The sequence below is a fragment of the Rhodnius prolixus genome, unplaced genomic scaffold, assembly GCF_049639745.1.
Source record: "Rhodnius prolixus isolate KJV_2025 unplaced genomic scaffold, Rpr scaffold_3, whole genome shotgun sequence".
Lineage (NCBI taxonomy): Eukaryota > Metazoa > Arthropoda > Insecta > Hemiptera > Reduviidae > Rhodnius > Rhodnius prolixus.
In genome coordinates this window covers 36689537-36710839 of record NW_027411603.1, presented here as the reverse complement: position 1 = coordinate 36710839, position 21303 = coordinate 36689537, and the positions used below count along the sequence as shown (strand labels likewise).

Sequence of the window (21303 nt, the reverse complement as noted above, 5' to 3'; positions counted from 1 at the left end):
TTTCTTCCTTTTATCCGTACAAATCAGTATTTCTTCTTGTAAGTTTGGGATTGTTTACTTAAAGATGTTGCTGACCAGCGAGATATCGAAGCTTCTTCTCTGGAAATCATTTTCTAGGACAAGAAGCTTCATTTCAATGGTCCAAGCTTATAAAGAAATGTGTTTTGACTGCGATTTGTGCTTTTCGTTGACTGAATGAGAATTTTTAATCAATGCCGACCGAGGTTTTGATATGGAAATAACTTTCTCTTTCATTATTCTCTTTGGTGAAAAATCTTTTGTAGAAATCAGAAAATAACCAATACCATTTTGCGAACTAGAACCAAATTCAACTTATATTTCAAAATATTTATTCCTTTTATACTTTAGAGGTGTGGGTTTTCATTTTTTTGTTGAAAATTATTCGAAGTAAATACTCGTAAAATTTATTGCTTTTTGATGAACTAATATTTGCATTCATTTACTTTTTTATGTGCTTAATGGTCTAAAACTTGACCAGTTTATATAGATCGGCCATTTGATTTGTTTATTCTTTCCCAGCTCGGCTTGGTATTAGTGCGGAAAATTTAATTGAAATTGAGCAAGCCCAGCCAGTACACATTGGGGGTGTTAACGGCCTATTTCACATTAATCACCATCGTTCTGTGTTATGATGATGATGATGATGGTGGTGCAGCTTTGTAGGATGCTGTCGGTCCGTCCGGCAGTTGGGACCTCTAACAGTGTATGCGTGGATATTGCCGAGTGTACCCTAGGGATCGTGTAATACTGTTATATACTGATATGGCATATGCAACCAGCCAGCCAACGTAACGTCGCCCCTTCTTCACTAAGCCCACATTGCCAATCCCTCCCTTCCTAGTTCATCCGAGGCGATCTTCAAACTAAGCTATGCAACCTAATTTAGACTAATGAATTTACTGTGGTCTGACATTGCTCGCGCTCTATCTCCCAAGGCAATCTCCATCTAGTGTGGGATATAATGGTCGCTCTTATGTTAAGGCTGGTGCCTTTACCTTTAGTGCTTGCTTGCTGCATATAAAGGCTTTTGTCTCTACGTAATTTGTCAGTCCATTATCTCTTTATATCTTAAAAGTATTTACGATTCCCTTCCGGAAATTCAATTAAATTTAAATGAAATTTAGAATATTATCCTCTATCTTCTTCCAGCAGAAGTATTGCGCGTTCATGGTAAATTCTTAGCAAGCCAATTATTTTATTCATTTATGTTCATTTAAAAACGTCAACAACGAGGTCTTTTGCGTCCGGATCTTTTTTCAGTGCACTGCTGCCCTTCTTACAGTATTCTCTTGTTATCTGCAACACCGGACTTAGCAATAAGGTTCTAGAGTAAGGAAAACTTAAGGGATCTCCAGGGTTAGCTATCCCATGAGGTAATCCGTTCCCTGTACATGTTTATGTTTTCTACGTAAATATTTAATTTTTGAGTCGGTAAAAATCGCTTTTTTTTCTTTCCTTTTTTTAATAAGCTGTATGGTTTCTCAACTATCGTTATGACGAATTGTCTCCTCTGGTTTCCGAGATGCTAGAGGCCTACCTCATGTCGTCTATAAGCAGGGGTGTCCTGTTAATCATTTTTTTACCGGAACGCTTAGGTGTATTGTATACATACGTTTATTACAATAATAAGAACATTTTATAAAAATAATCAACAAATTATAAAATACGTACAGCACTCATAAACAATTGCATAAATATTTATAATAATAAGACGTTAAAAATAATAATTTTTATAAAATATTTCAAACAGGATTATTTCAGGATCTTTTGGTTGAACTTTCTTTATTTTGTTGTCATCTGTTGAACGATGAGACATCATCTGGATTACATAATCATCTGGATTAAATAATTGTTGCGGTGGACCATTCATTTTTATAAATAGGAGATCTGCTAGATTTTCAATTAATATTCTATTTCTTTGTTCATTTAAAATAATACTCATATTACTAAATCCTCGCTCGCACTCTGCCGAACTGAAAGGAATAGTATTTAGTATATCGAATTAAAATTTGTAAATCTTCAGGAATTCCTTTGCCATGGAGGCATTATATTGATAATGGATATCAATATTATCTCTAAACGCATTGATACCATAGCGTCGTTGATGTTATTAAATTAAATCTGGTGCATAACGACTCGATTTCATTTTCTCCACAGTCAGTTTCAATATCCGTTGGCCATTCCGTTGGATCTAATATTCGAAAATCATTTATTAAATTATTTTCTGTATGTAGTTTTCGACTCATATTGTTAATGAGACCAGATGTGGAAAATTGTATGCACTTAATTTTTTTTAATTTTTTCAATTTATCAACCAATTTTCGTTAAAACAGTTCAAAAAGAAAGTACCGGAACGACGTTCCGGATCGAAGACACCATTGTCTATAAGAGATTGCCGTGCAATCTTAACAGGTTTTAAGAGAAGTTACCTCTCCATCTGTCTCTAGTCTCCACAAAAGTCTGTGTAGAGGCCGATTTTCTGTCCGATTTTGGTTGATTATAAGGCCAGATTAAGTCAGGCATGGGCATTTGGCCTGGCTCGATATCCGTGACCAGTTTACCAGCATGCTGTTGGGCTTTACCAATCGGATGAACCTTTATGACGCATATTGGCCCTAAATAGCTACCTACCTTTTCAGCTCAAAAGCTCCAAGAAGTTAGTGAAAGGTCATCCGTCCCTCAAGGATAAATCGAGTTCCTCACCCAAATACCTGCCAGTCCTCCCTTTCCATTGCAGCTACCTTCCAATTCCTCACTCCTAGCAGGTCTCTGACATCCACGCCATCTTAATTTAGGCCCTCTCTCCTGATCCTATGCACATTTTCCTGTAGAAGCCGGTCTGGGAGTTTCCAACTCAGACATCCTTGCCACTTGGCCCGCCCATCTGAGCCTGCCAAGCCTAATTACCTTTACGATGTCTACTTCCTGGAATAAGATACTCTAGTTCCTGATTCTTTCTTCTTTTCCAAATCGCGCCCTCTTTAATGGGGCCCAAAATTCGTAGTAGAATTTTCCTCTCGAATACTTGCAACATCTTTTCATCTTTTTTTTGGTTTAAATTACCCAAGCTTCGGAGCCTTATGTTTAATACAGGTCGGATCAGGTTTTATAGAGAAGCACTTTAGTATTTTTTGAAATTAGGTTGCTTCTTACTACATAGGCCCACAAAATTAGGTAGCTAGCTTCCCAGATTAGAAATCTATCTGCTCTAAATAATTATCCATGGCTACTTCTACATGACAACACCAAGATCGCTGGATTAGAGAAAGAAACACCACAATGACGCAATCCACATTTTAGAAAAAATAAAATCAAAAATTATGCGCAGTTATATCTTTATTTTGCGTTTAGTTAGCTGTTGGGTCTAGAAGGATTTGTAACCAGAATACAGTATGTTGGTTAATCCGATTTTCGTTGGGTTTAAACCAATTTTCTGGTTAAATGAAGATAAATTGCTTTAGCACAGATTAAGCATGAAAATAATCAGAAATTAGATTTTAGTCGCTAGTAATTACCGGCTGACCAGATACATTAATCATAAATTGTTCATCAGTTAACAAGTTAAGAATTAAAAAAAAAAAAATAATTAATTTTTTATTCGTGGTGTAGGAAGGAAGTGAAGTATAGAATCATAATTATACTGTTTCATTATTCATGTTATCAGTTTAAATATACCTTTTGGTTTAATGATTTATAATTATCGAAGTGTTTATAATTTATTAACACAGAGTGTCACTTCCGGAAGGATGTTGTATTCTTCTCGCCCAGAGAGAATCTCTTCAGCGAGGAGAATTCTCCTTTTTTTGTTTCCTGTAAGCAGTGCCAGGTCACGTTACAGTGAGCTGCGATATTTATTTTTTTTGTCACCATCAACTATCTTTGTTGAATGACAAAATGTTAAAAAAAGGCAGTATGTTTGCAAACTAGTATAACCTACAGGGCTGCTAGGGGTAATAAAGTGCATACGAATTGTCTTTGATTTCTCCTCTTGTTAACCATATTCTTCTCTCGTTTCCTACCACGCTAAATGTGCCTCAGTTCTAGAAAACCTCTTCTATGTCTAGTTTACTTACATTATTTTATTTATATTCATATTTCCCATTGTTATTCTTTGTTTTGTGTCTTCTCTCACTGAATAAGAAGAGCATTGCAATCAAGTCAGATTATCGATTTCAAGTTCACATTGGAAATATCCATCTTAGAGTCCCCTTGATTAAAAAAAAAAAGGTTATTTCTCAGCTTCATAATGCATGCATTGGTTTTGCAAAAAACTGTATTGATTTTCCATTTATTAGGCTTAAAAATGCAAAAAAAAAGCCTTTTTTCCCATTTTTTGACCTGAAAAATTTAAAAAAAAAATCCGCAACGTAAACCGATTTGGTTTTCAGTGGATTTTGGTTAGTTTTGACCCAAATAATAAGGAGAAAGAAAAAATTTTTCATGTTGGTGAACTTTTCAATTAAAATCGTTCTAGGCGAACCGTGATATAGAACCTGTCTCTGTCGATTAGAAAATGTCTAATTAAAATTCCTAGTTAAATGAACAACAATATACCGGAAGTGCGATTTTTTTTAAAATAAAGATTTTCACGAGTTTTGCGTAATTTCCTCTAGGCCAATGATGGGCAAACTACGACCCGCGGGCTAACTGCGGCCCTGTGGAAGGTTCAATCCGGCCCGTCACATATTTTATAATTTTTTTTTACTTTATTTACTTTCACAACTGCAGTATATTTCTGCAATAAGTGAAGCTGATACAACATGATACATGGAATAAATACATGAATAGCATTAGGGGAGAATTCACCCATTGGTGAAACTCCCAAAGAGGTACAGTTCAACTATTGTACACCGCCACATTTACTTCATTTAGAACAGTGGTTCCCAACCTGTGGTCCACAAGAACTAAAATATGGTCCGCGAAACACTTAACAATTTTAAAGTAATAATATATTTATTTGACATGCAGCGACGTCGCGGTGAGTGGGACGTCGAGCGAACAAGTCCAGGAGTCGACTAAAAAGCAAATGATGATATTCGTGTCGCTTTGAGCAATCTCATCAATCCCAGGATTACCCCATCTTGTTAAGAAAATGCAAGCTCAAAAAGCACATTAATATAACTGAAAACATAATCACTATGTTAATTGAAGTTTGTTTTTAAAATCTAAAAGATGTTTATTGTGAAATTGCACCTGTGGTCCCCGCTAACAGAAAATTATTAAAATGGTCCCTGGTCATAAAAAGGTTGGGAACCACTGATATAGAAGATCGCGTGGCCACTTGCGCTTCAGTCGTCTTGGAGTATTTCCAGGCAATGCAGTAAGTTGGGATACTAGTGGTTAAGGATGTGAGGTGATTGATGTGTGGAATTGAATATAACGGGATCTTACAGCTTCTGAAACATAAGGAACAAGGAAATCTCGGTGCAAGGTAGAGTTAGAGGCATAGTAAGAAGCATTTGCGATTCGACGGAGTGTTTTTGACTGGAAGGATTGGATTCTGTAGATATTGGAAGCTTTGGCTGAGTCCCAAAGTTCCATTCCGTAAGTCCAGGCAGGTTTCACTATCATTGTGTAGATAGGTCGTTTATTCTGTAGTGAGAGTTTAGATGCATTTGTGAGTAGCTCTTTACCAATAATGAAAATTAGAAAAAGCTGTATCAGAAATAGATTGACAAACGAACACCTCAGTTTACTTTTAAGAATAACTACGTCCCCAATTTGAACCAAATTATGGCGAACTATCATCAAAACACTCGCAGCTTCATGCATCGCATTAGTTTAATTTTGATATTATAAAAATATCTTGCTCACTCACTGTATTTTTTTTTAATGAAAAAAAAAATTATGCCCCGTCAAAATTTTTCCTTTTAGTTTTTGGCTCGCTCCTAAAAAAGATTGCCGATTACTGCTTTAGGCTTAGCGAAATGGGATTCATTTGTACGTGGACATGATGTATATCTCTTGTGTAGATCAGTCCATTAGTTTAGTTCGGTTGCTCAATTACTTTTTAAGGATCTAATTAATAGAAAATTAAATTGTCATAAATGAAAACACGATACAGACTCCTCAAAAGACAGATCCAGATCCAGACTGTCACTAGAGAACAAACGTCTCTTATACAACAGCTTACTTAAATTGATTTAGGCTGACCATATTTTTGCTAAAAGGTCCAATCTCCTAAGTATTGAAACCTTGCAATCCAAAAATCCTCCTTACAATGGCCATTGCTTCCTTCTATATTTCCCACCGAACTATTCTTGTCCCACGCCAATTCCTGCTGCATTCATCAATCCTTTGTCCTGTTACCTCTCTTGCTTAACAATTCCTGACAATCCTTTTGAAGCGCCAATGGCCTTTTGAGTTGCTGGAATGAATGTATGGAACTTAACGCGAAGTGCTACCACTGGGCAGTTTCTGACCTCTTTAATTATTAATAGGTACAGAACAATGGCGTTATTTATGGCACAATTTTATTGTTGCGATAGTCAAATTAGTAAATAAATTGTGGTAATAGAAAATCCGTGTTAAGTGTTCACACAAATTTTCCGTAATAAAAAAACTAGCGCTGGATCTCGCCTTAAGCATAATAAATGGCTCTATCTTACTGCTTTTCCTTAATTAATGTTTCTCTAGGCGTGTTTTGGCGATCTACCAGGTTAATAAAGAATCTGGTGCGAGCTCTCAACACACCATTTCCCCCAACCCCGCTTTCTCAAAGTTCTGATTAATGTTGGTAGCCATGCGCTCGGCTTCCATTTTATCAGCTCAGAAAATGGTTGAGAAATGCCTCTGTTAATTCAATGGCCAGTGGAAAGTAAATAAATTTATCCTATTTCGGGTGCCAAAGTAGTATGTTGGCATGGAAAAGAATGGGACGGCCATCGCTCTAGCATGGCGTTGTCGCCAAATATTCTCTTATGGGACCGGAAACTTTTTTTTTTTTTTTTTTTGAAGGGTGCCCCGTTCTGGGAGGAGCTTAAGGGAGGAGGATGAGATTTTGAAAAAAAGTACAATACAAAAACTAGAAATGGTAACCAACTGATATTGTACCGTAATCTACAGTGCTACCAAAACAAAATGTTTAATGTTTAATGCCAATTTTTCGCTTTGGAACCATCTTGCTTGTACACTGCCATTATGGATTCTATTTAAATATTATTTTCCAAATAAAATTTGTTACATATACAGGGTGTCCCAAGCTATACAGGGTGTCCCAAGCTATACAGGGTGTTCAGCATAAGACTACGGTAACTTCGGGAGGCGATTCTGGGCATCATTTGCAACAAAAAATTCCATATAAACTATGGCTCGATTCGGCTCCGTTTTATAGATATTTTTAGTTATATTTTTTTTCAAGGTGTTACTACTTTTTAGCAAAAAGTTGTCTATATTTCTCAAACTATTAAAGCTACAGCTATTTTAATAAGCTCATTAGAAAGAAGGTTAAATTTCCTTTTAAATAAGCTAATTTGTATTCCATAATAATAATATTAAGTGTTTTACTTTGTGGCCCAAACATAAGAAATAGCAAGTTTCTAATTTTTTCCCAAAACTTTGACTTCATTTTTCTCAAAAACATTTCATATGAAAAAACCGTGCACTATTCAGGAAAAACATCTACATACGATCACCTTTCGAACGGTATACAATAATTAGGGTTATGTTACAAATTGATGCAGAAATCTGTGATTAATTGCAAAAAAAGTAGGCCTCAAAACAGTGTCGGCATTATGAAAGGAACTTACTTATCGCTCTAATCTCACTAGCGATATTTTTACTAGTTATAAATGAAAACATTATTTTTTATAAGAAATTTCAAATTAATAATATTATAACGGTTTTTTGATTGAATAAGAAGAAAAGTACTATTTTATTATAAATTTTAGTCCTCATTAATATTACAGATCATGCTCGAACTGGCCTCCACCATTAGAGATGCATAGACATGCTCATTCCTGCCAATTGTTCCTTACTGCCAAAGAAATAGATTCGCCTTTAGTTACAGGCATTCTCTGCTTTAGTTTATCTACAGATGCAATCCCTGCTTGATTCTGATACACCTAGATTTAGAAATGAAAAGATATTTGGGACCTGTATATGGCTCAATAAAATTTGCAGATACAATTATAAATTAATGCATTCAATAAGGGAAATCTAACTATCTATCAAGCATACTTGAGCATGATTGATTGAACTGGTTGGAATAATAGAGAAGAGTAGATTGGTTGAATAAGATTTTAAGGTTGCACCCCTTATTTCAGTTGTTGGCCATCTCTGAATAAACACTTATTAAGACAAATGTAATCTTGATTCCGGTGTATACCAACTTTGGAAATTGGATTTTACTATTATCAAGATTTATAATGTTATCCACTTCTCCCCAGTGTTGCAACCCTCCTTTCATTGCTTCAAGTGGTGCCAACTTTATCAGTTCCTGGGGCTCCACCTCTTATTTCGAGGCTTGGTCTCTTTATTTTTTTCAATAAAATAAAAGATGCTGGTCAATGGATCTGAATGGAGAAGTAGTAGACTGAATTGAACGTTTTATTTTATTTTTTTTCTGTAAACTGTAAATTGTGTAAATTTGTTCTTATTGTTTGCATTTACACGTTCGGCTTGAAAAATTATTCTTTCTTATGGATAAATTTCTATATTCATTCCATTATTAGAGATTTTGAAAATGGCTAAATAAATAAATACGGAAAACACAGACCCAACGATCGTGTGGACCAATTTATAAAAACTTCTTTTTCAAAAATAATGGGGGGGCCTCAAAACGGACATTTATGGGTGGTAACTCAAAAACCGCTCGATTACAATACCATCTCTGATTAGCAGAGTAAGAATAGTAAAAAGTGTTACATAAAAACCTTGAACTTATCTTAGAGTTATAGCTCAAAGAATTGTAACATACCCAACTCTTTTTTTGTGCACGATTTTGAAATAACACGGTTCACCAATAAGAAGAAATACCCTTTTTCTGCAACCATGTAGGAATGTTCTCATTACTCAATTAAAATCAGCTGTGTAATGCCCAACTTTATCTCACTAGTGGGAAAAAATCCCATTAGTGTCACTTTCCTCACTAGTTAGTGGAAAAACTTTATTGTGCTTCCTTGATATAAGAAGTTTTGTTATTAAATATTTTCTGTAAAACTTTAATAAACTTATTTAAATTTATTTTATTTAAATAATTAAAAAACGAATATTAAAAAATAAAATAAAAATTGAAAGGAATATAGAAATAAAAATAATACTTTAATAAATAATTAGATATTTTTAATTATAACAGTTAAATAGGTTATAGTGTTACCTTACAGAAATTTAAAATGGATTCTAGTGATGCCTGTTTAGAAAACACTCCTCCATCAATAAAAGAAACAGCAGAAAATGTAATAAGTAATGTAAATACGTAAGTAATGTAAATAATTGTAATATAACAATAAATGTTTATAATAAATAAATTACTTTTTGTAGACTGTAAAAATGAAATTTTAGTTAATAAATCTAATGGTTGCAGAAAAAATATAATATTTAACTCGAGTGTAAAGTATTTTCCTCACACTCGGCAATTTGCACTTGCACTCGCCTCGCTTCGCTCGCTCGTGCGTGAGGGAAAGTACTACTTTTCACACTTGTTAAATAAATAACTATTTATTGAATCTTTCATTGTGTAATTACTTATAACAGAAGTATCAATTCTGTTATTTGTATTTTTAAATATCAAAATATTGCCGGGTTGAATAAAAGAATGGCAATTCTGTATGATTTACAAAACCAGTCTTGACGAGATATTATTTGATAGTGATTCGTCCCTGTTCAGTCAAATTTGGCATAACACTCGATCGTGTTTCCCAATTTTTTTGGACTTTTGTTTTCTTATTCTAATTTCAAAACCGGTATCATCCTCATGTGTTAGTTGACTTGGTCTTGATGACATCACATGACTTCTTGGCTTGTTTAGTTTGTATTCTGGAGGTTACGAGGGGAATACCCGAATTTTATTATCACTTTTTTCTTTATCTCTTTGTACTGCAACTTGAACACAGCATTTCGTTATTCAGTGTTAAAGTGTTCAGTATATCACATATACTGACATATCTACTGATGATGATAGCATTTTTGATCCAGTTCGTGATAAACGTGCACTCTTGTTATCAACTAGTGATGAATAGTTGCGAAATTGATTTTGATTCCTAATTCCAAGTTTTTTTTTTTTGTATTATTAAAAATGAACTGTTTTTGTTTTATAAATACGTATTATGGATTTCATTATTAATTTTTTTGCACTGATTTTTGGGAAAACATTTAAGAGTTTTATTTCATCTTACACGATTTTTTTAAAGTTGTGGAATATATCCCCAAATTGGGTGTACAAGAAATTATTTTTATTATAATCAGTTTGAATCTTTTAGTTGAATTTATTTCTCTAATATTGGTTTTTCTTTCTCTTTGATTTCAGGTAAATAATGTTTATTATCAGGCGGAGAGGACTGAAAATTAGTGATACAGATTTCTGTATAGAAAAGCGGAGTGATTCGTTTAGTCGTTTTGTAACACGTTTGGTGGTTGGCTGAATTGTGTAAACTCACATATTCGTGCATTTGTGCTTTAAGAATGCGCCGAGAATATCAAGTAAGTTGTGGAATCGATTCTGTAAATATTTTTTTTGTTTATTAACCAAGTAGAGACGAGAATTGCTCAGAAAGGTTTTGGATTTGTGTTGAGTGTATTTGTATTAGGAGGCAATGGAGGTTGTAGCAACTTAATATTATTATTAGAAATAGCTTATCTTTATTTACTGTATTTTTTTCTCAAATCTACTGTATCTGGTAGGTAAAAATGTTGAAATTATGGTTATGATTTGTTTTACTATAGCCAAACTCTCTTTCTAATTTTGGCTTGCATATTAAAAGGCATTTTTAATCAAAAGTGAATTTTAAAAGCCATAATACTTCTTTTTTTGTAGTAATTTAAACCAAGTTACAAAAAATTTTACTTAAACCAATGTTTAAAAGAATGGTTGCTTATTACTAGATAATATCTGATACAGTTACCACAGTTGATCATTCCTCTAAAGTTCTGTTTCATTGGATTGTACGATTCTTATAAATGTATAGTATTTATGAAGAATGTAGCTTTTCGGTTAGCCTAGGAAAACTAGCTACGGTTTTTCAGGCTGAGCTAACTGCAATTAGGTTCTGTGCTGCCGAGATTGTTGGCCGAGGAATAACTAATTCTAAGGTCGTGATTTTCTCGGATAGTCAGGCCGCTCAACGAGCTATTAGTTCCTACCAGGTCAACTCAAGGCTGGTTTGGGACTGTCTGGGTGCCCTGAAGGAAATTAGTGACCAAAATAAGGTCTTTCTTGTTTGGGTACATGGTCATTCAGGAAATAAGGGAAACGAAGTGGCAGATTTATTGGCCCGGGAAGGCTCTGCAGGACACTTCGTTGGCCCGGAGCCCTGTTTTGGGGTTTCGAAGTGTGTTAAGTCTGCGGCCATCAATGTATGGGTGCAGAGTAGGTCTCAGGAGTGGAGGCGAAGGAGTTCATAACGGGCTATTCGCCGAGGCTGTCTGCAGAATTAATCCGCCAAGGCCGTGGGGCTATAAGGATAATTGTAGGACTATTAACTGGCCACTGCATGCTCAGAAAACACATGCAAAAGCATGGGCCTGGCAGATGATAGCCTCTGTAGGTTCTGTCAGGAAGAGGAGGAAACGGCACTGCACGTGTTGTGTCAGAGTGAGGGGCTTGTATGGGCTAAGGATGTTACTTCTCTGGGAGGAAAAACCAAGGCCTGTGAGCTTTACCGCTCTCCAGCATTAAGAGTCTGATCTAAAGGACAGGTCTGGAGGGTGAGCTTTAAAGTGAGGTGAGCTACAATAGATCCAAAGGGGTCGCAGTGGCGTAGGCCTTGAAGCCGCCCTAGTTTAATCTATCTATTTATGAGAAAGAAAAAATAGTATAGGCTAGAATCATGTGTTTAATTATGGGAAAAGGCTCTATAACGATATGAACCGTTCGCTGCACAAATCGATTAACTTATATCTTAAATTTAAGTGTCAAAGCACTTGGTTCAGTCATAGCTTTTTGTATTTATAGTAAATTTCCCATAAAATAAAGATTAACACCATTAAACGGCGATAATTTTTATGGGTCATTGAATAATAAATAAATTTATTACAGAAGTCATTTTTATTAACTCCAGAGCTCTAATGTAAATAGTTTGCAATAATTCAACACTCAAATTCAATAGCAGGCGCCGAATGATAACGGTTAATTTATTTGAATTAATATTATAAACAGGAATTATAAAAAACAATTTACATATTTCATCTCATTTCTCCATTTTTTTTGTATTATGGAGTTTTATGCAGTTGTGCAGTGAACGGCTCATATAACGATCAGACTTTGTGGGTTCCGGAACGTTTTTTTAAAATTAGTAATAAAACATTTAGACTGAAATATGGCTTTATTTATAACCAGTAAATTACAATTTAAAATCAGTTTATAAAAAACGTTAAATAAACTTAATTGATATAAAGTATTGCTGGACATTTGTATTGTTAAACTGTATTGATCAATGAAAATATGCCTTCTGTATCTAAGTATATTAATGCTTTATATGCCTGGCTGTTCAAAATTTTAATTATCTACTACTATCGCCAAAACTTACCTTCCATAATTATTAAAGCATTGTCAGAATATGAAGAATATCAACAGTTTTGGTAGCATGCGTGGCCTAACTTAAGTAAAATATGAGTGCACTTTGCCCTGCTTTATGCTAGTTTAATAAATAAGCACTTAAGTTGTGTGTTGCATCTGTTAACTATGAATGGGCCGCTACTCCTAGAAATGTTGGAGAGATCTCTTGAAGAATAAAGCGGCCAATAAATTCTAAGAGGGTGGTGTAAACTACTACACTACTCCATATCGTCCTTTTTGGTCCTGCTGAATGAGCTTCATCAAGAAGCTCCAAGGTTTCACACCACATTTAACTTCCTGGCCCTCTCTTCTTCGCTACTTCTGCTTCTGCTTCCTCTTTATCTTCTTCTTCCGTGTCTATCCTTAACCTAAACTATTACTATTACTGTACCAAAAACTCCGCATGAAGTAAGTACTTTGTTTAATGCTACCAACACAATGGCTAGACCCACTTCTTACATGCACTCGTATGGTGGTGGTATCAGACTTCCTCCTTCAGGATGTATGTTCCAGACACCAGCTCCACTATCTATCCTCTTTACTCCTCTTCTTCGCGAGCTATTTTAATTTAAACTTAGTTTCATTACCATCCTCTAATCAGCTTCTAGTTCTATTTTCTTCTGCTAGATATAAAGCGTGCTCCCAACACTTCTTGGGTTGCCCTTTGCCTCTACATCCCATCACCCATCTACCTCTCAAACTACCAACTTTAAATTGCTTTTTACTAGTTTAGTTGTTTTACAGGAAAATAACGCAACTTTTTAAAAAGTATTATTCTCTAATCTGCTCATTCATTGTATAAATTAAGAGTTCTACAAGTAAATATAATTTGTTCCCGTCCTGAACACACCGACAAACTTGATGTTGATTAATTATAAAGTGTCATTTTTTATAATTTATTCACTGTAATGCATATTTAATTATTTTTAAATCCTGAATGCTCCCCGTACTGCATTTCTATCCTTACCATACAACACTGACCTTCACAGCCTCCTAGCTCTCCATCCTAATCCTCTTGTACAACAATCTCTTCTCCTCACCTTCCTGACAATCTTCCTCGTCGTTTGAAGCGGAAGTGGCCTAGAGATCTAGTTTCTCTGATTAAATCATTGTGAAAGAGTTTCACCAGTGGGTGATTGCTCTAACCATGGACATTGCAAGAGAAACTGAACCAGTTTGATCAAATTTACTTGATGCAACATTTTTGTTGTAGTTCTAAATGAGACTAATAAAGTGAAAAAAAAAAAATATTATAATTAGTTCAATCAAAATATACGAGTATATTATACTTGCGAAGAATTGTAGAGACTTTTCTTCTATTAACATATTGAACTCCTACTTGAAGCCATTATTATTGCAAATTTTGATTTTGTTTTTTATTAAAACTTTTTTTTGCCTTTTTTTGGCATTGGCTTTCTCCATACAGCCAGCATCGTCGAGGCGCTTATCACTAGTATATCACTCTCTCCATTCTTACTTATAAATACATTCGCTTCACACATTCATCCCTCTACTATATACATAAACTACAACTAATGGATGGATCAGTACTCTATATTCCTGCCATCCTTATAGCTTAACCGCAATTAAAATCACGTAATCCTTCTCTAATCATTTTCTTGCAATCATTCTAATCGGCTATAACTTTTAAATACCTTCATATTTCTTCGCTAACTTTGCTACAGATTTAAGCGCATAGATGTTGGTGGAGAATATTATGTCTTCGTAGCGAAATGGTGCATCTAAATACCTGTATATGTCGTCAAACATTCGTTTCCTTTCTACTACATAACGTGGACATATCCATTATTATATGTTTGAAATCCTCCTCCTCATTGCAATCTACTATGTTTCTGACAAGCTGTGGAGGAGGACCCGTGAGCCTGATTTTAGGAGGCCTAACTGTTTTGTTTCCCTGTCCTGGATATTGTCAAACGTTTTTATTGTCATTATTATTTTTTTGTGTGTCCTTTTTAAAGGTGCTCAACTTCTATTGTCCTTCGCACCTGACAATGTTGCTGAATGACACTACACTAGTTCATTCTAACCTAAAACAATCATTCTACTAAAAAACAGTCATGCATATGCATACATTCCATCAAAATAAATACAATCTCGCGCATTAAATCTAGCTAAAATACATTTTATAGTTCACTTACTCTAAATTTACTAACACTAATTGCTATTTGCGATGGAGTACTTGATATTCCTCGCATCATATTAATAACCTAATCTAAGATCAAAACATATTTAAACATACATAATTATTTACAGAACATTCATACGACCATTTCACCCTTATGTCGTGGTGCCAATTATTATTATTATTATTATTTTTGTATTGTACTCAAGTATACAAGCGAAATATTGCCATCGTTTTAAATTTGTAAAATTAAGAAAGACGTACAGTTGCCCCCACACATTCTTTTGAGTTTGTTGTGTTGGTATTGATGCTATCAAAATGAAGTTAGGAAATCACAGCACCTTTCATTGGTATCCCTTAGATTTCTGATTGGATTTTAGTTTGGGAATTGTGGTTTCTCCAAGACATCTCTACACCTTAATAGGGCTCCTATCAGACTTTGTTTTTTTTTGTAGCGTTTGTAGAGAGGAAACTGCTACTCTAATTGATCTTTTGTCTGTTTGGGATGCTACAAAATCGGATTCAATTTTGTTGAAAAATTTAAAGCTATTCCCCACAATATTACTATCAGAATCGTTCGGATTGGGTATTATTTATCATTTATCGACCAATCACTGACAAGGTTTTAAAAAAAAAACTAGTTTTCATTAAAAATCAATCCGCCATATTAACATTACAACTTTCTTCTGACCAAACATCTAAGAAAATTTTGATTTTCCGTTCTTTTTTCCTAAAAATGATTCTTAGGTAAAAGCTGATGGCTGCTAAACCTAGACCCTAAAGTGTACAATGAGATCTTTAACAGATTGTTAGCATCCATATCCGTGTAAGGGAGATATCGGCACGTGGCTAGCCACTTTAGCAAGTTTACCACGGAGGGTAAAGCTTGACAAGAACATATCCCACTTTGGTTTGCCTCAATGTTGCAATTGTTCTAAGTACCATCAAGAGGGTCAACATCATACATTTATTTTCAAACCACTCTCTCTTTCTTTCCCTTTTTTCTACCTTCAAGGTTCCCTTATTGAATAATGTACCTCATAAGGGCCCAGGGACTTTGAGACCTCTTTCTACCAATTGTAATTCTCTTTTCTTTCCATTTCTTATTGAATTCATTCCTTTTTCTATTAACTAAAAAGCTTGGTAAACCAATGAAAGCTTGGTGATATTGACTAAAGAAAATACTAATTTATTATATGTTCCTCGTTTTCCTCATACTCTTTAACTTGGAGCAATATCCTACCAAAGAGAGGTAGCAAAAACATGAAGGCTGTGGTTAAATTTCTGTCCTTGTCTAATATTTCTAACGTTTTCTGTTTTCATTATGTTAATAGTCGTGTTATATTGAAATTGAATTTTCTACTCAATGTAATTATTTTAAATGTGGTAGTTTTAGCAATTGATAAGACTCCTTTTTAAAGATTACATTTCATCAAGTGCGCGTAAATAAAATAAAAAATGATTTGTGAACAAAAGGAGTGTGATGAACGTATCCAAAAATTCAATGATTTAATTTAGTTAGAAAAGAAAATATATTGAAGAATATACCTGAAATTTGGAGCTACATTTTAGAGAATTTAGAAACTGGATGAAGAAAGGTTGGTAGCTAGCTAGAAAATGTAAAGGTTTCTGCAGAAATGCTGTCTTCTTACAGAAATAAGCCAAGCACCGTTGAAAAATGGTTTTCAATCTTGAGGAGGAGATTCTTTAGACTCTGTGATGATGAGTAAATCTAAAACTTGTTGAAAATTGGGCAAAATTTTAGAAGCTACTTCATTTTTTTTTTTTTAATGGTTTTGAAAACTAAATTTTAAAAAAAATCAAACACTTTTTCTAAAATCAATCTTTTTTTTTTTATTGATCTGAAGAAACGTCCTCTTCTTGCAAATCTTAATTTTGAAGATGTAATTAGAATTATAAAAGAGGTTACCAGAGATCATGTCGTTCAGAATCCTTGAATTAAAAGAAACTGGGTACTCCCCATGAAGTTATCCTATAAAAAGAACTAAACTCTTTCGTATTAACCGCATGCCAATTAATTTGAGATTCTCACCTCAAAATGAAACGGAATTTGTCGCTATAATTTTTAGAAATGCAGCACAATAACAGAAAAATCGATACCGAAATATCGAAGGTTTTGAACTTCAGTGATTTGACCAGTGAATTCAATTTGTGGTTATCAGATTTTCTTTTTAATACCACAACTCAATTTTCTGTATTATTGTGATTTTGAAAAACAGAAATCTGTACAAATGTAGTAAATACGAGCGTTTTCGTTTTCCAAAGGGTTATTTGGGTTAGGAGTAAAGCCCACAGCATTTGGGCTAGGGGCGATGGAGATCTCTATCCAATCAAGTTTTACTTTTTTTAAAAAAAAAGTCAGAGAACCCATTTATATCACGGTTTGCCTAGAACGATTTTAGTTGAAAAGTTCACCCACATGAAAATTTTTTTCTTTCTCCTTATTATTTGGGTCAAAACTAACCAAAATCGACTGAAAACCAAATCGGTTTACGTTGCGGATTTTTTTTTTAAAATTTTTCAGGTCAAAAACGACTTTTTTTTTTTTGCATTGTTAAGCCTAAAAAATGGAAAAACAATACAGTTTTTTGCAAAACCAATGCATGCATTTTGAAGCTGAGGGAATTTCCGACAGATTGATGTATTTTATAAATGATAAAAATGAAATTTCGACATTCAAAATCAATAAAAAAGAAATTTTTGAGCAAAATAAGGCAAAAACAAGGTGTTTCTCTCATTTCAAAGCTTACTTAACAAATAAATTTTCGTTTTTTTTTGTGGAAGGGAATGGGACTTTTCAAAAATGAGAAAAATTCCTGCAAAATACAATATTTATACGCTGGGAAAAGTGAAATTTTCCAAGTCAAATTCATTTAATGAAACTTTTTGGATTAAAAGAGCCCAAATGGTTTTTCTGTCGGAATTTCCCTCTGCTTCAAAATGCATGCATTGGTTTTGCAAAAAACTGTATTGTTTTTCCATTTTTTTAGACTTAACAATGCAAAAAAAGCCGTTTTTGACCTGAAAAATTAAAAAAAAAAAAACCCGCAACGTAAACCGATTTTGTTTCCAGTGGATTTTGGTTAGTTTTGACCCAAATAATAAGGAGAAAGAAAAAATTTTTCATGTGGGTGAACTTTTCAACTAAAATCGTTCTAGGCGAACCGTGATATACATATACAGGGTGAACCAGTAAGTATTGTCCATAGGCCTACTGTAGGTAGTACATCTAAAGTGGAGTTCAATGACGTATTGGCCAACTTCATATTTTCCACTGTTCTTCAGTGACGTCACTTTATTTATTTTTTCTAAAATCATTACTTTTTTCCAATAAAAATGTTATTACTCGGAAAGTTTTAGTCCGAATTCGATTCTGATGACACGGTTAGAAAGACAGATAAACTTTCTAAAAATTGATACCATTTTGAAGCATAAGTTATTCTCCAAACAGCCTCAATCTTCCTCCGAATGCATGCTGGAAAAATAAAAGTAATCGAAATTTTCAAGAAAACTCATTAGGCCCTTATGTGATCATTATCAGACCTAGGTGCTGGCACTTTTTATAAAAGTTTCCTTGATTAATGGGCTTTCAAACGGTTTATCATTTTCCAGGATTCCTTTCATCTTCGTATGAGAAATTACGTTTGTTTTGCAAGAAAACGAGTTCAAGAGCACTAAACAGTATTAGTGTATCAAGTTGTTTAATTCATTGAAAACTCTTTTAGGTGGACCAGTAGTCAATTTTTAAAGTAGATTGTCTTAAAATAAGAAGTCAAAGGTTACAAATTGCACTGAAAAAAAAAGTTTAAGGTTTATTCAAATTCTTTTCTTTGTCAACACTGTAGTTGTGTGTGAAATTGTAATTTGGAGTAAATGCAAACTATACGAATTTTTTTTTTTTTTTATAAAAATAGTTTTTTCTGAAATATTTTCTCAAATATTTCAGATAGATCAAAGTAATTTTTTTTTTGCTAGTGCAATTTGTAACCTTTGACTTCCTTATTTTAAGGCAATCTACTTTAAAAATTGACTACTGGCCCATCTAAAAGAGTTTTCAATGAATTAAACAACTTGATAACTAACACTGTTGAGTGCTCGTGAACACGTTTTCTTGCAAAACAAACTTAATTTCTCATACGAAGATGAAAGGAATCCTGGAAAATGATAAACCGTTTGAAAGCCCATTAAACAAGGAAACTTTTATAAAAAGTGCCAGCACCTAGGTCTGGATAATGATCACGTAAGGGCCTAATGAGTTTTCTTAAAAATTTCGATTACTTTTATTTTTCCAGTATTCGGAGGAAGATTGAGGCTGTTTGGAGAATAACTTATGCTTTGAAATGGCATCAATTTTTAGAAAATGTATCTGTCTTTCTAACCGTGGCATCAGAATTGAATTCGGACTAAAACTTTCTGAGTTATAACATTTTTATTGGAAAAAAGTAATGATTTCAGAAAAAAAATTAAAGTGACGTCACTCAAGATCAGAGGAAAATATGAAGTTGTCCAATACGTCAATTGAACTCCACTTTAGATGTACTACCCACTGTAGGCCTATGGACAATACTTACTGGTTCACCCTGTATATTGAAACAAAAACCATTCAATTAGCTTAATACAATTTGTTTATTTTTACTAAAGATGGATTGCTGTTGTCATGGAAATCTCCATTTCAAAAATTGAAGATTGAGCTTTTCTAAAAAGCTATTTAGCGAATTCTTCTGCATAGTCAATTTTACTTTGTTGAAAATGATTTTAAATGTTAATGGAAAATTTTCGATTTTAAGGTGAACCTTGAACCTAATAAATTTTGAGGTTTCTCATGCTTTATCTGCACATTTATTCCCGCGTACAGAACTTAATTTGAAAACGTTATAAAAAAAAATGTTTTCTTACAACTCTAAACTCACTTCATGGACAAATGAATAAAGTAGAATTTTAGAACAAAAGATATTTTAGGAGTTTGAGTACAATGGATGTAGAAGTTGGCTGGCAGTTGCTAGCGTGTAGTTAATGCTGTTGCTAAGATGTTGGCTGTATTTGGGGATGCTGAGTGGTCCATTGTATTCTAGTAGATCGTATTGTGGGTCCTAATGACACAGCTTCTATTCTCTAGTGCTAACACATTATAGCGCTTCTACGTAGTTAGTTCTCTTTTAATAAGCTTCTTTTTTTTTCTTATTTTCATGGCCATTCTTAAATAGCTAAGTGCAGCTGTGTGCTGAAGAGATTATAGCAATAGTTATTACTTTGCTAATTTTCTAGCATAAAGAGGCGAGATGCGCAAAGAATACTGCGTTCAGTGGAGCTTGCTATCAGTGTCTTGAAGTTACGTGAAGTGATGGCCAGTCTAAATGAGGGACTATTTAAATGAAGAAAAGTAAAATGACTATTCTTTTTGTGTAAAATTCTATCATACTCTCTTATCACGCATTTTTCTTGACGTTTAGAAGGAAAACCAGTTTTCTATGTTCGTGCAGAAAACAGGTCTTTACCACATGGTTACTGCTTTGAAAAGTACTACTTTGCGTCATCAAAATTGACTACATTAAAATTATATTTAAAAGTTATTAGTGTAGACAGATGTTGGTCTAGTGCAATGGTTTCCAACCTTTTTATGACTAGGAACCATTTTAATATTTTTGTTGTTAGCAGGGACCATAAGGTTCAATGTCACAGTAAACTACTTTTAGATTTTAAAAATAAGCTTCAATTAACATAGTGATTATGTTTTCAGTTACATTAATGTGCTTTTTGAGCTTGCATTTTCTTAACAAGATGGGGTAATCCTGGGATTGATGAGATTGCTCAAAGCGACACGCATATCATCATTTGCTTTTTAGTCGACTCCAGGACTTGTTTTTAGCCGCTCTACGTCCCACTCACCGCGCCGTCGCTGCGTGTCAAATAAATATATTATTATTTTAAAAATATAAAGTGTTTCGTGGACCATATTTTAGTTCTTGCGGACCACAGGTTGGGAACCACTGATCTAGTGGAAGAAAGCATAGGTATCGCCAGTTCGTATCTCACGTGAAGCTTTATTTTAATTTTTTTTTCTCGAAAAAATGATAATCGTAAAATCCATCCATGCGTCCATTGCACCTAATTTGGGAAATTGGTCGCCAAGCTCCGCCTCTAAAAAATTCTTTGCAATTTTCTTACTGACAACTGCATTTAGTTCAATTCGGTTAATTTATTTTTATAGAAATACTCTCAAAATAGATTTTTAATTCAAACTTCAAGTTAAACACACATTTATTGTTGTGTAAATTATTATTGAACATTACTAATTGACAACTTTATTGTGTTAATACGAGGGTCGTTTGAAAAGTCCGTGCAAAAATAATAACTACTTAATTTTTTGGGGTAAACCTTTTTTATTTTTCAACATAGTCTCCTTTTA

The 21303-nt window shown here is 33.9% G+C and overlaps 1 protein-coding gene across 6 annotated transcripts in view; it reads left to right on the top strand.

The window, feature by feature from the left end:
* The window catches only part of LOC141452433 (uncharacterized protein CG43867), a 488462-nt gene that overhangs the window by 184452 nt on the left and 282707 nt on the right, over positions 1-21303 (top strand). The window lies entirely within an intron of this gene.